Consider the following 19,478-nt stretch of genomic DNA (forward strand, 5'->3'; position numbering starts at 1 on the left):
CAAGGGCTCTTCCTTTACCTCTATAACTTGTTTCCTAAGCCCATTTCTTCTAGGAATCACTTTTTCTACATCTGTGATGTCTTGGCTTTTTGTTGCTAAGAACTCGAGTACCAAGGTTGCTGAACCCAGGTCCAGTCTGACCCGATAGGGCAACACCCTGTGCCATTCCTGCCACCTACAACAGTATTACCTTGAGAAATTTATTTTATAAATCTGTCCCCTCATCCATGAAATGGCAGTGATAAAGTCACACACAAACACACAAGAAGTGTGAGTCAAGACACTTGTACAAGCTTTCATTTTCATTTCTATTCTACATCTACCAAGGTTAGGTTATTATCCCAGATTTCAAACCAAATGTACAAAACTGTTAATGCGAATAAATGCATTTTTCTGGACAGGAGTCCGTAAAGTTCGTCAGATTTTCAAAAAAGACTATGAACCACTGACTAAGCCAAATTTTTCTACTTCTACCCTCCAGCTGTTATCTATAGGAGGATGATTCCCAAATCTACATCCGGTTCAACCCAGGCAGCCACTTTACCTTGGTAACCTCGCCACTTCTCTCCATCTCTGGCGCCATTGCCACCGCCATAGTTCAAACCTTCAATCTCTTCTCAGCAGCACTGGATCTAATTCCAGTTTTGCCCTCATTTATTCCACCCTTTGTACAACTCAAATTCTCTAAAACGCGAATAACTTATTAAGCCAAAGGCTTCAAGGTCTGCTTATAATTGTAAAAGGAATTCAAACATCCACTCCTTAGGACCCAGCCAGGCTGACTTCTCCCTCTTGCACTATTTATTGCTCTTCCTACAATTTGCAACACAGGATACTTTCGTGTCCTCCGGCATTTATTCATACCTTCAGGTCCCACCCTCAGAAGTGCCTTCCTAAAACTTCCCATTTGCTTAGCACAGAAACACCCCTGGAAAGTCCTTACTTTAAGGGTTGCCCCAGGGCAGCCAGAATAAATAGCTTTCCTGCCTCCAGGCCTCCGGGAGAACCTATCCCTTATCATCCACGGTTGTATAAGTCAGCGGTTTTTCCTTCTCCACTAGACTAAAAACTCCTCAAGGGCAGAGAGTGTGTCTTTGTATTACAGGGCCCACTGTTACAGTTAAATGAATGAAACAGCGGGGCTCCAACAACCCCTACCACCACCTCAACACCCCCCCTCCCAAGGTGAGGTCACACACACCCAGAGGGCAGGCAGATAGATAACTGCAAGAGTTTTGGAGGAAGAGCTGGAAGTAAAAGTAAACCCACCTTTTTGGCAACTCTTAGAATTCAAAAGCAGACTACGCTAACATCAAGCTGCGGAAAGTTTCTATGAATATACTGCTAATTTTCTCCTGGCACAAAAATATTTATTTGCCCCATGAAGGTAATGATAACATTCCATTTGCACTCAATACGCACTAGTATTATTAGCATATATACTGAATCAAGAACTCATTCAGACTGAAAAAAAAAAATCACATGGAAAGTATTGAAACTCTTTAGAGGAAAACGCTAGCTAAAGGTCCTGCACCAGGCACCACTCGAAGGGCTTTCTGTGCAATTCCTCATTTAATCATCACAGCAACCCTATGAAGAAGGTATTACCATCACCTTCTCTCACAGATGAAAAAACTGAGAATGAGATTAAGTAATTTGTCCAAATCACAAAGGTAGGATTCAAGGCCAGTTTAACTCCAGAGCCCAAGCTTTAACCAACAAAAAACTACACAACACTGTTAAATGGAAAATCCTAAGATTATGTTTATGTTGTATGCACACACAATCACACAAAACACAACATGTTAACAATGGTTATCTCCTGGGGTAAATCTGAGTGGAATGAATATGAGAATTTATTACTTTTAGCCAGAAAAAAAGCAAACAAGTAAGAGAAACTGTTTTTAGATGGCGCTAACAGAAAGGTAAGGTGGGCTCAGGAATTAATATTTAAAGAGCACCAGCTAAGAGCCAAGCACATGGGCTATCTCATCTAATCCTTACCTCAAAAAAAGGTATTTCTATTTTACAGATGAACAAACCCAACCACTGGAAGCGCTGCGATGAGAACCCAAAGCCCAGTCCAAATTTCTGTCTGACTGTAGGATGTCATGCTACAAATAAAAATGAACTGAAGAAAAATTTTTTGAACTGAAGAGCTGTCTTAAAAACCATCAGAACCTCGTAGCCTGGCATCTTTAGTGCCACGAGGGAAAAGAGAGGCTATAGATTTTAATTTGAAGTTTTAGTGCAGAGTATCTTTACACGTGTCTCAAAATAGCCAGAAGTATTGTCTAAAATCAGCATTACAGTCAGAGCTCTGGGACAAACAGAGTTACATTAGCATAAATTAAATGGGCTTGGATGTGACTCCATTGTATATGCAGTGGAGTATCTGCTTTTGGGGACAATTTGCTGCTTCCAACCCATTCTCACCTACCTACCTATTGCTTACAAGTTTCTAAGTGTGTGTGTGTGGGGGGGGGGGGGGGGGAGCTGGGCTACAAGACCAAGGGACTGTGGATTGTATCCAGAAATAAATGGCCTCTCAATATCCATAACTATTGTTCCCAACCTGGATAGTGAGAGCTGCTCACCCTGGGGGAACATTTCAGATAAGAATGAATGGATCAGCATTTTTTTTTTTTTAATGACTTGTTTAATTCTGGGTGCTCTGACTTACAAGTTTTAAAATCCATCAAAATCAAAATTTCATTTCTCTAAGAACAGCAGTGACATGATTTGCGGAGAAAAATAGTTGGGGGTGTGGTGTTCAAATTTCCTTCTACAATCTTCCAGAGGAAAGAAACATTGATCCTTTCGGATTTATAAATCAAAATAAATATTTATTTTTGGAAATATTTAAGAGTAAAAAAGTAACTCACCTTAGCAATTTAAAATTAATTCCGTATTTGCCCTGAAGTCTCTTATTCGTTTCAAATAAAATGTAGCTTTTGAAAATAAACCCCACCATTTCTTCAGGAATAAAGTAGTCCTTGAGGAAATTTAAGAAATTAACATATTTTGGAACAGGGTAGAAAAAGTACAAAACTTTTGGGATTTGTCCATATAGTTTTTTAAAGCTTAGGAATGTGAAGTTAAACCTATATCTTTCAAATATTGGATTATGAGGCAAAGGGGCTTTTTTTTAAACCTTAAAATGTTGTGCTAAGAGACTCATTGAGTGATTTCTTCCAACCAATATGCTCTGAAAAGGCCAAACTACAACAGAAGTAACCATTTTGGGTACACAAGTACATAAAAACGTCCAAGTCAATAAGCAATTTCAATTAATCAATAAAGTTAAACAACCATTAAATGTAATTTGCATGTCTTGTACGCAATCCATATCATCTCGAATATCACGCCTTTCTTAAGAACAATGCTAAATGGCTGGATGTGTATCGCTGTGGAAAAAACAGAAGTAGTTTTATTCTAGGCAGACAAAAGGAAAGGACACGGTAGGACTCACAGGAGGAGCCTCACACTTCCATCCGGACAGAAGTCCGCCTGCCCAGGTCCTGGGCCATCCATCCCCTGCTCTGCGCGGCCCCTTCTCCCGGGTACCAGTGCTCTGGGGGCGGGTGGTCAGAAGGTGGCACACCCCTGCCAGCCAACTCCAGCCCGACACCCGGCAGGACGCACACGCGCACCCACCCACCCAGCATCCTGCCCTGGGTCCACCACAAAGGGCAGGAGGTGGGGATGGGGGGTGGGGGGAGGGAGGCACAAACGAAAAGAGGAAAAAGCACCTCTCCCCACCTGCCCATCCCGGAGGCGGGCCGCGGGGGGCAGGGGGCATTAGCATCCCAACTTCCATACCAAAGAACCCCCAGAAGGCGGCTAAGTGCGGCACAGGAAGCATCCCATCCCTGAAAGCCAGGACATCTAGATCTGGGAATGTAAGTTTTCAACTAAAAGACAAACAAGCAAACAACAACAACTAAACCCTTTCAAAGCCCAGGGCACCAAAATACAGCTAACACTGAACCCGTTTAAACGGAAAGAAAGAGGAGAAAGCCCGGTGTCGGCGAGGCTGCGTTCCCCGAGGGCGCTCCCGCAGACCCCTGTGAGCTGCAGCGATCGCAAATGCCCGTAAAACCCCCACTTTCCTATCGCTGGGGTGGGACAGGAGGGGTCCCCTGAATGCAAACAGTTCTCCGAATAAACCCCCTGCGGATCCCCGCGCCGGGTTGCAGAGGTGCCCTGCCCACCTCCCCTACCTCCCCGTTTCTCCTGCTCCCACGCGTGCTGACAACCAGCCCCCCCACCCCCCCCCCCGGCTGTTCACGTGTTCGGCTCCCCGGACAGTGACCACACAGGACGGGAAACTCCCACCTCCGGGGGCGGCGGCAGAAACCCAGCCCGGCTCCTCGACGGGGTCCTCGCCGCCCACGCCCTCCCGCGGGGCCGCAGACCCGAAGGAATCCGGGGTGCAAGGGGGTGTGTGTGCGGGGGGGGGACTGCCAGATCGCCAAGTACCCGCCCGGGTGTCCGGGGTCCCGCCCGCGCCCACAGCAAGCCCACCTGAACTCACCGCCTCCCGCCCCGGCGCCCCGGCCCCGGCGCTCACGACGGAGCCGGGAAAATCCTCGGGAAACTTTTCCGAACGGGGCGGCGAGGCCCTCACGCGCCGGGCGCCGGGGCTGGGCTGGAGGCGGCCGCCCGGCGGGGCGCGCGGGGCGCGGGGTGGGGCGCGGGGCGCAGTACCTTCGCCGACGGGAACTGGCCCAGAGTTTCCAAATCGCCGCGAGCTCTCCCCGCTCCCGCGGGGGTCGCGAGCGCTAGCGCCAGGGCTCCCCGCGAGGAGGGCCGCCCCCCATTCGGGCCTAAAAGGAAACTTTCCGGGCCGCGGCTGCACCTGACTCCTCGCCGCCCCGCCACCCCACCCCACGCCCGCCAGGCCGCCCGCCCCGCCCCGCCAGGCCGCGGGCGCGGAGGAGGGGGCCGAGCACACCGCGCGCTCCCCGGGTGGGGGCGGGGGCGGGGGCGCCGGCGGGGGGCCGGGGGAGGGGGGCGCCGCTCCCCACTCCTAGGCCCCGGCGCCCCGTCCCGGCCGCCCGGGCCTAGCCGCCCACGGGGGGCTCCGGCCGGCGCCGGTCCCGGCCCCACAGCGCCGCCGTCCCGCCCGGAGGCCGCGGGGACCCGCCGGGGCGCGGGGAGCCCGGGTGCGGGGCAGGGCGCGGTCGCCGCGGGGCCCGCCGGCCCGAGGCCTAGCCGGCACCCCCGCCCCGCACCCCACCCCGGCCCGCAGGCCGCGCCGCTCGCTCCGCTCCGGCCCCGCGGGACCCGGTCGCCCCCCGCCGTCCCCGCCCGCGGGCACCCCCCCAGACCCCCCGGCCCCCTGCCCCGCCGCCCCGGCGCCGGCCCGCCTCACCCTTTCATTCTCCGTCCCGGGCCCGGCGCGGGCCGGCCAAGCCCCGGCCTCACGTACGCGCGCTCGCCGCCCGCCCTGCCCGCGCGGCCCAGCCCGCCGCCCTACGGGAGCCCGGGGATGTGGGCCGGGCCTGGGGCCGCCTCTGCTTACCTTTCAGCTGCTTTTTTCCCCCCTCCTTCCCCCCCGTTTCCTCGGCCCGGCTGACGGATGCGAGTGCGAGGCGCTGGCGATGGACGCGGAAGCTCGGCGGCGCTGCTGCCGCTCCCCCCTGGGCTCCGGCGCGAGCCTGTCCCTGTCAGGCGAGAGGGGCGAGGATCATATTTTTATTTTGGAAACTGAAAAGTGCTCCCGGGGCCGGCGATCATGAAGGGGAAATCCCTGAATGTCCTCTCCAGCCAGGAGGCAGGGCTGCCGGCTGCGCTACGAGAGGCGGCAGCCTCCTACAGCACCACTATCGGCACCGCGAGGACATAGCACCAGACCGCGCTCCCGGCCCCCGAAACGACAACTTTCCTACCATCTTGGCGGCCGGGGAAGGGGGGCCGGGGGGACGAGCGCACCCGCGCCCGAGAGAGCACCGATTCCGACTTCTCATCTCGGGGGGAAGGCGCCCCCCGGCCGTCCACGCCGGCGCCCGCGGGCAGAGCGGGCCCGCGACGGGGGGGAGCTGCTGCTCGAGAGACGCGCTCCTGGGCACCCGGGGGGCAGTGCGCCTGCATCTTCTGGTGGAGAGAGATCTTGACAGGACCCCGGGTTCCCGGTGGTGATTGTGTTCTGTTTTCCGTGTCGGTGACGGTGGTAGGTTACATTTTTTTATTTTTATTTTATTTTTTTCAGGCTCATCATGGTTTGTTTGTTTTTTTCTTCCCCTCCGTTACAGATCTAAGGTCAGTGTCTGGTGGTCCGTCGATACATGGGTACTTCAAGGGACTTCGAGGCCACTTGGTCTCTATTTGTCAGTCTGTGTATTTATATGTTTTTATGGAGAGAGTTGTTTCTCTGTGTGATAGGGAAAACGTTGTGTTGTCTATCGCTCCCTCCAAAACTGGGATTGCCAAAAGGCGATTGATTGCAAAGGGGTGTCTTTTGTCTCCTTTCCCCAAAGCCACGTAAGTAAAACCTGACGGGCGGTCCAGGAAGGCAGGATCCAGATGTGCAAACCCCACGTGCGCACCAAGGCAGAGATCACCAGCGGTCAGGTGCAGCTGTGGTGTAAGTGACCACGTCCCTGGAAACCTCCTTCTGTTATGGTCTTGCCAGGAAGAAAGGTTACTGTAAAACTGGAAATAGATTCTGATGACCAGCTTTGGGTTTTAAGTAGAATGACTTATGAAGAATTCATTATCGCTAGGCATTTAAAAAAAAATTTTAATTTATTTAGATTTTTTTTTTTTTTTTTTTTGGTAAGGCGTAAATCTTGGGTGCATGACACATGTTGCTGTCCGCTTTCTGTTGTGTCACAGAAGCGAGCGGTGTCTTTTTGTTGGAGTTGAAATGTCTGCTCAGGACGTCCAGTGTGCTGCCGGGCTGTATAAATTACTTTTAATGTGTTTCGGTGGATGGTGGATGTCATCCATCTTTTTTTTAATTAGCAAAGCTTAGATGAATAGCATCCGAGTTCCCGGGAGCCGAGGTCTAGCTAGCGCAGTGGTGAGAGAGGAAGGTGATGCCCACTTGCAACACTTCCCATAGAACTCTGACGGGGGAGAGTGAATTGCAGAGATACTTTCCTATGTTTGTGAGAAAAAGGAGAATCTTAGAAAATAACCAGAGGATCATTTTGTTTGTTCTACAGGTCATGGGGAGTCTTATACTTATTTTTCTGACACATGTTGGCTAACCTAATGGGAATTGATTTGTACTCTGACTGCCTTGAATCTCTTGCATTTTAAATTTATTACAGTGCATTAAGAAATAACTGATGACTCCACTTCAACCTGTTTATGTTTTGAGCTCACAAATTTAGAATTTTAAAGTAAGTTCAAGTAATGCATGTATTGTGGTATTTTCATGTTGACCCCCATCTTTATCATCTAAGTTTTCCCCCCTAATGCCAGTGTAGCTGAATAGTTGAGGTGTTCTTTTGTGGGTTTTTTTTCTTTCTCTGGTAAGAAAATCTAAAGTAATTAAAATTAACTGAGTTTTATCATCTTGGAAACTTGGGTTGTGAAGTTCTGTTCAACTTACAAATCTTTTAAGCATTTGGAGATCAAACACATTTGTCATAACAAGGAAATTACTTCTCCTAATGTAGAACTCTAAGGGTCTTGAAAAACGTGTTTTGAACAACTTGTTCCTTGAACATGACGTGACTTTATAGATAATGCTTTGAATTTTTTTAGGAAATTAACATGTGTTTGTGCTGGCTGCACCCATTTATGCAATCTATCTAGTGACCAATAAACTTGTTTATATGATGTGTATCGGGGATAGGGATATTGTGCATAATCTTAGCGTTTCAATGTCTTTCTCTTTATAAAGCTTGACTTGTACATGGTTGTAGTCCATAATGTTTATCCACCATCTGAGCTAAGTAGCCAAGACTTAAGGAATTATAACCCAATCGAGAAAGAAATCCCACTTCATTTGCAATACTAGAGGACTGATGCAGGAAATTCGTGCAAGGGGCTCAGCCCTCCTAGCAGCTCCAGCTGCTGCAGGCCCCTCCTCCCCACACTGGTCAGAAGGTCGTTCATCTACTGGTCTAATTAGCATATTAGCTCTTTATTATATAGGATTGGTGAATTTGATTGGTCAGTGTATATTTCAGTTGGTAATTGAACTCATTGCAGGTACGATGTCTCTGTAATTCCTAGAAGCTGCAGGTGCTAACAAAACTACTGACATAATTGAGCTTAAGTAATCCTATTTGCCCAATAAAATTCCCAGTACTCAAATTTGGCTAACGTTATTGAGGAGCTAATGCATCTTGGTAACCTCACTGGGCACTTTTATGCATGTGCTCTCATTTGATTCCCCCAAGAGTATTATTTTTTCTTTCTTTCCTCCTCCTTTCTCTTTCTCCTTTTAAACACAGTTGAGATAACTGTCTTCACTTTCAAGTAGTGTAGACCTACTTGGCTCTAAAGCTTTCCAGTAAGATTTCAAAACTTCCTCCCGCTCTAGGCTCTCCAAGGTGCCTGGAAATGCTAAATTCCTGCCGTGTGTTCTTTGCCAAGAACAAACTGAGCACCCAGCAGCTGGAACCCTCTTCGTTCGTTAGTCCCAACCAGTGGCCTATTTCATCTTGAAGTCTAATATCTAAGTCTATCCATTGTTTTGAGGATGCAAAAAAAAAATGTATTTTTCAATTGAAATGCACTGTCTTTATGGCAAATGTTTACTGACACATCACCAAGTGTTTAAAAAAGACACTGACAGCAGACATGGTTGTACAAATTCAGTGGGGGTTTTGCTTGTCTTTTGGAGGACTAGGGTTGTAAATATAAACCTTCGCTAGTTATACAAATGCTTTTTCTGACATTTCTAAAGGCAGACTCAAAAGTCATGCAAAGAATCCCTCGCTAGTGTAAAAAAAATCCCAACGAGGTAAAAAAGTTAGAAGTGAAATGTGTGTAGAAGCTAAAGTTTTTAAAAACCACACTGCTATGATGGCCATAGACAATTTTTTTTCACTTTAAGTATTTCTGCTTTGGAAACATTTGCTGGTAATGTTTCTATCTAAAACAAAGATTTTGGTTTTATTGTGGTTACTGTGCCCTGCAAGGAAATGCTTCTGAGACAAGCGTATTTGGCAGATATCCACATCATAGCTTCAGATTATTTAAGTGTGAATTTTCTGTAATATGGATTCAACTATAGTCAAAACACACATGATCGGGTAATCCCCCAAGTTCTAACATGGGGCAGGCACTAAAACCTGGGGACTATTACCTGATGCCAAGTTAGAAACCAAGAAAGTCTTTTATTTTTAAATCCCCACATGGGCCAAAAGATACCCCTAGGTACCAGATGGTCACGGGCAGCAGCAGGGGCAAGACATGTCCCTGGTGCCATTTCACTGCCTTCTCCTCCTGGTGCAGGCAGAGAAGGTGATGTCATAGCCTAGGCCAGTGGTTGGCAAACTGCGGCTCGCGAGCCATGTGCGGCTCTTTGGCCCCTTGAGTGTGGCTCTTGCACAAAATATCGACTTCTGCACCTGGGCCACGAAGTTTCAATCGCACTGTACATATGCGCCCGCACGTGGTATTCTGTGGAAGAACCACACTCAGGGTGCCAAAGAGCCTCATGTGGCTCGCGAGTCGCAGTTTGCCAACCACTGGGAAGGCTATGAGCATTCTTGGGCCACTCTTCTGACTCCTGATCGTCGGCTACGGAAAACAACTTTCCACCTGAAGTCATGTTTTAAGTAATGATTAGTGGAAAGAAACACCCCGAAGCAGTATTAAAGATTGGATCTGGGTAGAATTATAAGTGATAGCTTTTTCCATAATTTATAATGAAAAAATCTGTGTCCCAAGAGGTGGTTAGCTAACACATTGTAGTAAGAAGAGAAATCCATAGAGCCCCAGAATAATAGGCAGAGTGCAACATAAAGGTGACAGCATTCATTTCTGTCACATTCCTGGTGAAGCAAGCTTTTATAGGTCCTCCGGGAACTTAGCCACTATTTCCATGGGAAAATAAATTCCAGTTTCCAAACAACTAATTTACTGGAACACAGCCCATTAATAAGTTTGGACTTCCTGTACTATAACGTATTTGCCATATATTCATTACAGACTTCCAGAAGTCAATAGTAAGGTTGGGAAAAGAAGAAAATCTTCTCATTCAATCAAAATAAGGAGTAACTATTAACACAATTCAAACAGTTTGATTTAAATTCAGGTAAGGAAAATTATCAGATATAAAATGGGGAGGCCAGTTATAGTACACCAGGAAGGAGAAAAAGACCTCAGTCAGTAACTAAAAATTGTATTATTTACCTTAATTGAATACATTGGTGTTTCTATTTTATGCATATCTGGTTGCTATATTATGTTACAGTTGGTATTTGCATTTTGTTTAATCTTTTTAAAAAATATATTTTTATTAATTTCAGAGAAGAGGGAAGAGAGAGAGAGATAGAAACATCAGTGATGAGAGAGAATCATTAATTGGCTGCCTCCTGCACACCCCCTACTGGGGATGGAGCCCACAACCTCGGCCTTTGTCCTGACTGGGAATTGAACCGTGACCTCCTGGTTCATAGGTCGATGCTCAACCACTGAGCAACACTGGCCAGGCTGTTTTATTCTTAAGAAAAACCAGAAGGAAATGAGGAGACTGAAGTAGATAAGAATCTATTAAAAATTACCCACCCTTGTCCATTAGGCTGATGCTGTTTCTTACCCACTCAACAAGCCCTGGCCATTCTTGTCTATCATGATGCCCCAGCTTTCAGCTGGGCCAACTAAATCCCACCCTGCTTTGATGCCTTGCTCAAAATCTTGTCCCTGAAGTGTTCTGATGCCAACCTGATTCTAGTGACCTTATTCTTACTCTAATACCTCGCGTTGTTTTGTGGGGCCGGGGCATTGCTTCCCTGTGTTCCTCTTATGCAGAGAGGCACAGTGGTTAAGAGCTCCATCTCCAGTCAAGGCCATCTGGTTTAGAAACTTGGCTCCACCATTTTTCTTGGTACCATGACCCTGGGCCAGCTACTTAACCTCTTAGTTTCCTCATTTGTAAAAACAGGAATAATAATAGTACAGATCTCATTGTGTTGTTGTGAGGATTAAACAGCATAGTGCATCTAAGGCACAAGGCAGGATCTCCAGCTGCTCTCTTTGGTTGACTGCCAGTGAATACCTTACAGGCAGTATGGCTCAAGGTCAGGGAGTATTGTTTTGTTTTGTTTTTAAACAGTACCAAGACAGTGAACTAAGTATTAGTCACAAGTTGAATTCAACATAGAAAAAGGTGAAAGAAGACTATGATTATGGCATAACAAATATTTTCATTAAAACAGAAACAGGCTACTGAGTTTCCCCCCAGATATTTTTTAATATCCAGATAATTGAAAATCTGCAACAAAGAATTTTAAGTGTAGCTGCTAAGCTTTTGATATCCTGATTCAGATTCAATCACAGTCTTAAAAAATATAAAGTGAAGGTACAGGAAGAGTATATACAGAACACACAACAGGAGAATATTGGGACCAGTTAAGGCCTCCTTCATTGGCCATTCTAAAGAAGGAAATGCATTTAAATTTCAATATGAGGTATTGAAGAAGGCTTTTTTTGACTAGGCATATAAAGAGTTATCAAAAATCTCCAAAAAGAGTTGTCCCACAAAGGGAATAGTAGATTACTGACATGTGTAATACTTCCAACTAACATTATAGGACAGGTACTAGTTTATTGTTTTAAAATGCAGTGTCAGGCAGTAAACAAAGTGTGGGGCGTAAATCAGGAAACCACGTGTATATCTCAGAGCTAATATTTATTTACTAGCTGTACAGACGGGCAAGTTCCCCAGCCTTCTCAAACCTCATTGCCCCCGTTCTTAATACAATTGCTTGAATAAGATGATTTGTAGGACCATATGTAGTATAATATCTGATATATAACAGTCACTCCATAACTGTCAATTTCTATTTCTGTCTTCACTGAATTCAAAGAATGCTTTTGATCAAAGTAGGACTTTAATTAGAAAACTGAAAAGGGCCTTGCTATAGGATCAATTATTAAAGTATTGAAGAACAAATATCAAATTAATTAGAAATCTACCTACATATTTACTATTTTCTTGCATGATTTATGTGATATTTCTCTTTTTGATTAAAGTTATTGGTGCTCTTGAGTACATGAAAACGTAACTTTTTTTTTTTTTTAAATATATTTTATTGATTTTTTACAGAGAGGAAGGGAGAGAGATAGAGAGTTAGAAACATCGATGAAAGAGAAACATCGATCAGCTGCCTCCTGCACATCTCCCACTGGGGATATGCCCGCAACCCAGGTACATGCCTTTGACCAGAATCGAACCCGGGACCTTTCAGTCCGCAGGCCGACGCTCTATCCACTGAGCCAAACCGGTTTTGGCAAAAAAACGTAACTTTTAAAAATACAATCGAACTACATATTTTCACAGTAAGAACAGGCTCAGCTAACAAAACCACAAGCATTTATTCACTGACATGTGTGCCAGACTGCTAGGCATTTCCCTAGCACTTGGCTCTAACAAAATGATTACAGGTGTCTTCTTATCCAGGGTACTTGGTGATACAATAGCAAAAGACCTTACCTGAACTCTGTGGCATAGTGTGTTTGAAACAGGGAACTTAAGAAATCAGTTTAGCAGCTTATGACCTAGTAAAAAGAACAGGGCCCTGGCCAGGTAGTCAGTTGGTTGGCGCATAGTCCCAGCAGCCAAGGTTGCAGGTTTGATCCCTGGCCAGAGCGCATACAAGAATCCACCATTGGATGCATAAATAAGTGGAACGACAAATCAGTGTTTCCCTCAAATCAATCAATAAAAAATTTAAAAGAATAGAATGATGTAGAATAGAAAATATCCAAAGTTGTGGTCAAAGCATTATTTCATGAAACAGCTCTTCCCAGTTCCGTATGTGTATATGTCTATTTTGGTGGGTTGGGACAAAAAATGTGAATACTTCACTATATGTTATACGGCTGAAATTTGTAGCTTCTTGTGGTGGTTAAGTAGTCAATAAGACATTCCCTGTCCTCATTGGATTTCCAGTGTAGGCATAAGATAAAGGTCTGAACTGGCCTGGCTGATGACCATAAAAATGATGGGGGGAGAGAGGAACTTGAGAGCATTGGGCTTAAAAATATTGTTTCCTTTTTTTCTTTTCTTTTTTTTTAACTGCTGGCCAAACTAAACATGTCTGTAGCAGATTTGTTGGCTGCTGAGAACATGTGACACTGGATAGGTTATCTCATCAAAATGCAGCTTGTCCATGCAATTGAGCTTGCCAAATCTCAGAGACACGAAGGAGCCATTGTGTGGTCAAAAGAATGAAAGAAAACATAGGACTTCTCTGCTTGGAAAAATAAAATCAACAGGGTTGTGATTAAAGTCAACTAAGGAAGTGGATCAGATGAACATGAATTAAATTGACCTGTAAGTCAAAGATAACTTGAATCTCAAGTGAGGTATTTAAGATTAAAAGAAAGTATTTTTTCACACAACAAGTTCTGACCATATAGAACTTAATTCAAAGACAGAATTATGTTGCAAAGTTGAAAATAGGAGACTCGGCCCAAAGTGGCTAGCCTTCTCTCAGTGAAGTATTTCTTGAGTGCTCCCTGGGCACAGTATTGAGTTAGGCTCTGTGGGGTAGGGAAGTAAAAATATATACATATAATACACAGTTGTGCACAGGGAGCTTACCATCTAGTTCAGCGGTTCTCAACCTGTGGGTCGCGACCCCTTTGGCGGTCAAATGACCCTTTCACAGGGGTCGCCTAAGACCATCCTGCATATCAGATATTTACATTACAATTCATAACAGTAGCAAAATTAAAGTTATGAAGTAGCAACGAAAATAATTTTATGGTTGGGGATCACCACAACATGAGGAACTGTATTAAAGGGTCGCAGCATTAGGAAGGTTGAGAACCACTGATCTAGTTGCAAAGATAAATAACATCAGGAAGCCCTTGAAGAACAAGCAAGGGATCATAGTAGGGAAAAGAAGGGCAGAGAGAGGGAAGGTTGCTGTGGGTTGGAGGAGACCAAGGCCCCAACTTGTTAAGCGAATGACTATGGGTTGCTCTCAGAGCTCTGAGTTTCTTTTGCTCCTAAAAACCAGTGAGAGTGCTTGTGTACATTCAAGAAAATGCATGACAATCTCTAGTATAGTCTTGGCACATAGGAGATACTATGTCAGTATTTGTTGAATCTAAATGGGGAGGACTTTTATTTATCTGGGTAGAGGATATACCATAAGGTAAAGCAGGAGTAAGCATGCCTTCTCTACAGTACAACAGGGGTTGTTTGTTGAGAAATGGTAGGAACTAAGGAAGTAGGGTAAGAACCAATTAAGAGGACTTTGAAAGCCAAGCCTAAAAGTTCAAACAGATGCCGAAACCGGTTTGGCTCAGTGGATAGAGCGTCGGCCTGCGGACTGAGGGGTCCCGGGTTCGATTCCGGTCGAGGGCATGTACCTGGGTTGCGGGCACATCCCCTGCAGGAGGCAGCTGGTCGATGTTTCTCTCTCATCGATGTTTCTAACTCTCTATCTCTCTGCCTTCCTCTCTGTAAAAAATCAATAAAATATATTAAAAAAAAAAGTTCAAACAGATATAACAGCAATAAAGAACCATTATTTGTACTTAAGCAAAAAGGATCTTCTGCTATTTAATTATTCAAAAAGCATCCTCTCCTATTTAATTATCCCCCCCCCATTTTGTTGGACATGATCAATTATACCATCAGCTCTTCAAGGTAACTTGGCAGCTGTTAATTGACTTAACATTGTTCCCTGAGTTTTGCTGTCATTGTAGATGGTTCTAGAACATAGAACAAAAGATGTGCAGGAATAGCTTTCATAGTACAAGTTCTTTCAGTTAAAGAGGTGGGGGGAGGGAGAATCAATATTGACCAACTGGGAAGAACTAAATAAGTATTTAAATAGTCATCAATCATTTCTGTTTTCTCAGAGATTACTACAATGGTGTTTTATATATTTAAATGTTTAAATGTATAAAGCAAGAGCAATTAAGTAATTTAATACCAACAGAATTTCTACTTTAAATGGGGAAAGAATGGACCATCTCGGTTTGTGGTAAGCTACACAGATGCTTCCTGTTGCTCTGTCCAGAATGATGTTAACATTAACCTCAAAGGAGGCCGTTATGCCAGCCTTGAGCTGGATGGCAAGCGCTGTGTTTCTCTATGGTACAAGGAGGGAAGAATTGTTACCCAAATGTACGAGTAGCAAGTCAGAGTATTTCATACAATAATCACTGATGATGTGATCTATTATTATCCAATCCCTATGGTATGTGTCTATTTCTCTGAAATGAAGCTAAGAAAAAAATTATAGTGAAAGAGACTTAGGATACCACTAGAGGCCGGGTGCACGAATTCGTGCACAGGTGGGATCACTCGTGGTGGCCTGCGATGATTGGGCCCCAGCTTGTGCCCCCAGGTTCGCAGCCCCAGCTCATGCCCCAGCCTTGCAGCCCCGCAGCCCTGCCTGGCACCCCGCTGTGGCCTGGCACTGCCCGCTCACCTGCTCAACCATCCTGCTGTGGTCCTGCTCTCGTCAGGGCCCATCGGGGCCAGCAGTGCCTCCACTGCCTCCCGCTGCCAGCGCCACATTGCGGATGCCTGTCATGTTCCACACCGCCCCCTGGTGATCAGCACATGTCGTAGCAAGCAGTTGAACTCCTGGTCAAATGACCACCTGAGGGGACAGTTTGCATATTAGGCTTTTATTATATAGGATTCTTAGCTCATGTAAATCCAGGCAGGCCCTTTATCCTTTTTACCTAATGGAAGGGAGTTTGTCTTGTCTGAATCAATCTGTTCAAATAGTGTGTTACTGAGTTCGTTTTTGCTTCTATCTTGACTTCGGTTCAGAAAACTTCTGAAATGTTTATTCTTTCAAGCTGTTGATTTTGTATATTTATAGTTTCACATGCTAACTCCTTAATCCTATATAATAAAAGCCTAATATGCAAATTGTCCCCTCAACCAAGAGTTCGACTAGGAGTTTGACCAGGGCATGGGGCTGGCCGGCCAACCACCCACAACCTCTCCCCCACCGACCCTGCCCCCAATTGGTCCCCCCAACCCCGATCTGGGGCAGAGCCGGCCAACTTCCCTCATCCTCTCCCCTCAGCTGGCCTGGACTGATTGGCCCTGATTGGGGCAGGCTGACCGGACCCCACCCATGCACGAATTCATGCACCGGGCCTCTAGTTTTAAATAAAAGTAAAAAGCAAACAGCTGCACTGGCTGGGTGGTTCAGTTGGTTGAAGCATCATCCTGTACACTGGAAAGTTTCAGGTTTTATTCCCAGTCAGGGCACATACCTGGGTTTCGGATTCCATCTGCGATCAGGGTGCGTACCAAAGGCAAACAATCCATGTTTCTCTCTCACACTGATCTTTCTCTCTCCCTTCCCTCTCTCTAAAAATCAATAAAACACATCCTCGAATGAGGATTTTTTTTAAAAAATGCAAACATCAAAGCAACAACCACAAAAAGTTCCCACAATGTAGTAAATTGTCCAAATTTTCATTTTTGGATTGCATCCATCAATAGTATTTATTTTCATTAATTTATACTATTGCATCAAAATGCTTACAATTGTGAAGCAACCAAGTCTTCTAAAATACTCCACCTCTTCCAAAATTAAGCTATCTTAAAGGGGAAAAAAATTGGAATTAAAAGAAAAACAGTAAGCAGCATAACTTACTACTTCAGCAAAGACTCTTAAAACACATTACATACTTTTCGTGTTACCTAACAATTGGAAAAACAAGTTCTAGCAAGTGAATTGCTCAAGATTACATAGACGAGCCCAATTTTAGAGAGAAGTAACTTGAGGTGTGTTTTGTTGTAATTTTTGTTCTTGTTAACTCAACTACAGACTCGGGTTTCACCAGCTTACCACTAATGTCCCTTTTCTGCTCCAGGCACTGTCTTTCCTATCTTTATGACCTCCATCCCTTTGAAGAGTTCTGGTCCGTTATTTTATAGACTGTCTCTCAATTCAGATTTGGCTGATAATCTTCTCATGATTAGGTGAGGTACTGTATTTTTGGCAAGGAAATTTTAGATGTGATGTGTCCTTTTCAGAGCACCCTATCAGGGGGGACGTGATGTAGATGTGTTATGATGAGTTGAGTAGTTTTCTACTTCTGCCGTAACAAACCACTACAGACCCGGCACCATAAATACCCACTTACAGTTTCTGGAGGTGTGAAGTCCAGGCAAAGTATGGCTGGGCTCTCTTCAGGGTCTCACAAGGCCAAAATCAAGGTGTCTGACGGCTGCACCTTACCTGGTCTTCCTCTCCCCAGCTCGTTCAGGTTGTTGGCAAAGTGCAGTTTCTTGGTTATAAGACTGAACAGTTTTGCTGGGTGCAGCTGGAGATCACTCTCAGTTCCTAGAGCCACTCTCCAGGTCAGGGGTCCTCAAACTTTTTTTTTTTTTTTTAAATATATTTTATTGATTTTTTACAGAGAGGAAGGGAGAGAGACAGAGAGTTAGAAACATCGATGAGAGAGACATCGATCAGCTGCCTCCTGCACATCTCCCACCGGGGATGTGCCCGCAACCCAGGTACATGCCCTTGACCGGAATCGAACCCGGGACCCTTCAGTCCGCAAGCCGACGCTCTATCCACTGAGCCAAACCGGTTTCGGCGGTCCTCAAACTTTTTAAACAGGGGGCCAGTTCACTGTCCCTCAGACCGTTGGAGGGCCTGAGTATAGTTTAAAAAAAAACTGAACAAATTCCTATGCACACTGCACATATCTTATTTTAAAGTGAAAAAACAAAATGGGAACAAATACAATATTTGTATTTGCATGTGGCCCGCGGGCCATAGTTTGAGGACCCCTGCTCCAGGTCTTGCCCTGTGGCCCCTTCATCTCCAAGGGCAGCAGGAGAATTGCCCTCCTGTATGATCCCTCTCACAGTTTTAATCTCTGACTTCTAGACCCAGATTTTAAAAGGCTCATACGATTAGGTCAGCCCAAACCAGTTATCTTTCTCAAAGTCAGCTGTGTCACCTAATGTACCTAATCACAGGCTTGAAATCAATCATGCTCACTGATTATGAAAGGCACATATAGCAAAGGTGGGGACAAAAGGGGGAGGGAGCAGTCATCATGGAGCTCTGCCTTCCACACTAGTGATACTAACCTGATTGATTAAGCTGGTGTCTTCTGGGTTTACCCTCAGTAAAGTTGTGATTTTCCATTTATAATTTTAAAATATATCGGGGCAGAGTCCTGGCTGGTGTGTCTCAGTTGGTTGGAGCATTATTCTGTCCACCAAAAGGTGGCAGGTTCGATTCCCAGTCAGGGCATGTACCCAGGTTTTGGGTTTGATCCCCAGTTGGGGTCCAAGACAAACAGTCAATGTTTCTCTCTCATATATTTTTCTCTCTCTCCTTCCCTCTCTCCCTTTTCCTTCCTTTCTCAAAAAAAAACAAACAAAAAACAGTACATATATGGAGAGATACATATGTGGAGATAATTTGAACTATGCAAATGTTCTATTTCTCCTCAAACTTTCACTTACTAATTTTAACTTTCATCAATGGAACTGTCCACTGTCCACTTATTTATTGTTTGATTAATTCATTGCAAACTCATAGGTATACAGTATATTTTATTTGGGAAGTTACAATCCAATGCTATCATTAGCTCTGGCCAGTGTGAGTTCTTTCAGGTTAGCTTCTGTGCCCTTTTGACATGCCCCATCCTTTTTGAGCACTTCACTTTCTGACATCATAAGATGCTCTAGATTCATTCTTGTGTTGTTTGTTTTCAGAGGTATAAGGTTCATGCTTTCTGTTCCTTAGGTTAAATTGTACTTCCCCAGTTGAGCTCATGCTGCTTTTTGTGTGTTTACGTGATTTACAAACCCAGCCCTTGGATTTATTTCCCTTTTCCTATTCCTCAAATCTTTTCCTTCCCGTTGGTTTCCATTATTGTTGTGGCACCTGAGCTCTCTTTAATCTGCCTCTAAGTATAGTTCTTCCCAAGTACCCTTTCCCCCCCCCTTTTTTTTTGTTCTTGCATGCATTCTTTGACCATCTCAGCAGTTCCATCATGTTGAACCTCCCTCACTCTTGTGCTCCAGGTGCCATCCTCATGCCTGGACATTAATGACCTGTGAGTACACTACATGCCTTTTCCCAAACTGAACTGTTGTAGGTGGTGGAACAGCACTGGGTGTTAGAATTAGGACAAATGGTCTGGGTGGAAGGAAAAAGTTTTCGTTCTTAAAAATTCCAAGTCAAAGGACGGGAGAAAAATGAAACATTAGTTTGGAGGGTTGTAGCCAAATATTTAAGAAAAGTAGATAAATTCAGGATCCAGTTCAATGTATAGGTGAAAAGTAAAACTTTGAAGACAATTAATTAGAGTCTAATATTCACAATTGT

The 19,478-nt window shown here is 45.0% G+C and overlaps 2 protein-coding genes across 3 annotated transcripts in view; one reads left to right on the forward strand and one right to left on the reverse strand.

Moving 5' to 3' along the window:
- INO80D (INO80 complex subunit D) overlaps positions 1–5,975 on the reverse strand; it is a 49,613-nt gene extending 43,638 nt beyond the window's left edge. The window contains exon 1 of the mRNA XM_081095486.1: positions 5,528–5,975. The gene's annotated coding sequence lies outside the window, so the exon portion shown is untranslated. The remainder of the gene's footprint in view (positions 1–5,527) is intronic.
- The window catches only part of EEF1B2 (eukaryotic translation elongation factor 1 beta 2), a 60,505-nt gene continuing 46,615 nt past the window's right edge, over positions 5,589–19,478 (forward strand). The window contains exons 1-2 of one of the 2 annotated variants that reach the window (XM_081095490.1): positions 6,382–6,589; positions 7,281–7,352. The gene's annotated coding sequence lies outside the window, so the exon portion shown is untranslated. Of the gene's footprint in view, positions 6,176–6,381; positions 6,590–7,280; positions 7,353–19,478 lie in introns of those variants that run through there. The other variant, XM_081095489.1, reaches the window with a different exon arrangement.

Source organism: Myotis nattereri, assembly GCF_964212035.1.
Source record: "Myotis nattereri genome assembly, chromosome: 7".
NCBI classification, from domain to species: Eukaryota; Metazoa; Chordata; class Mammalia; order Chiroptera; family Vespertilionidae; genus Myotis; species Myotis nattereri.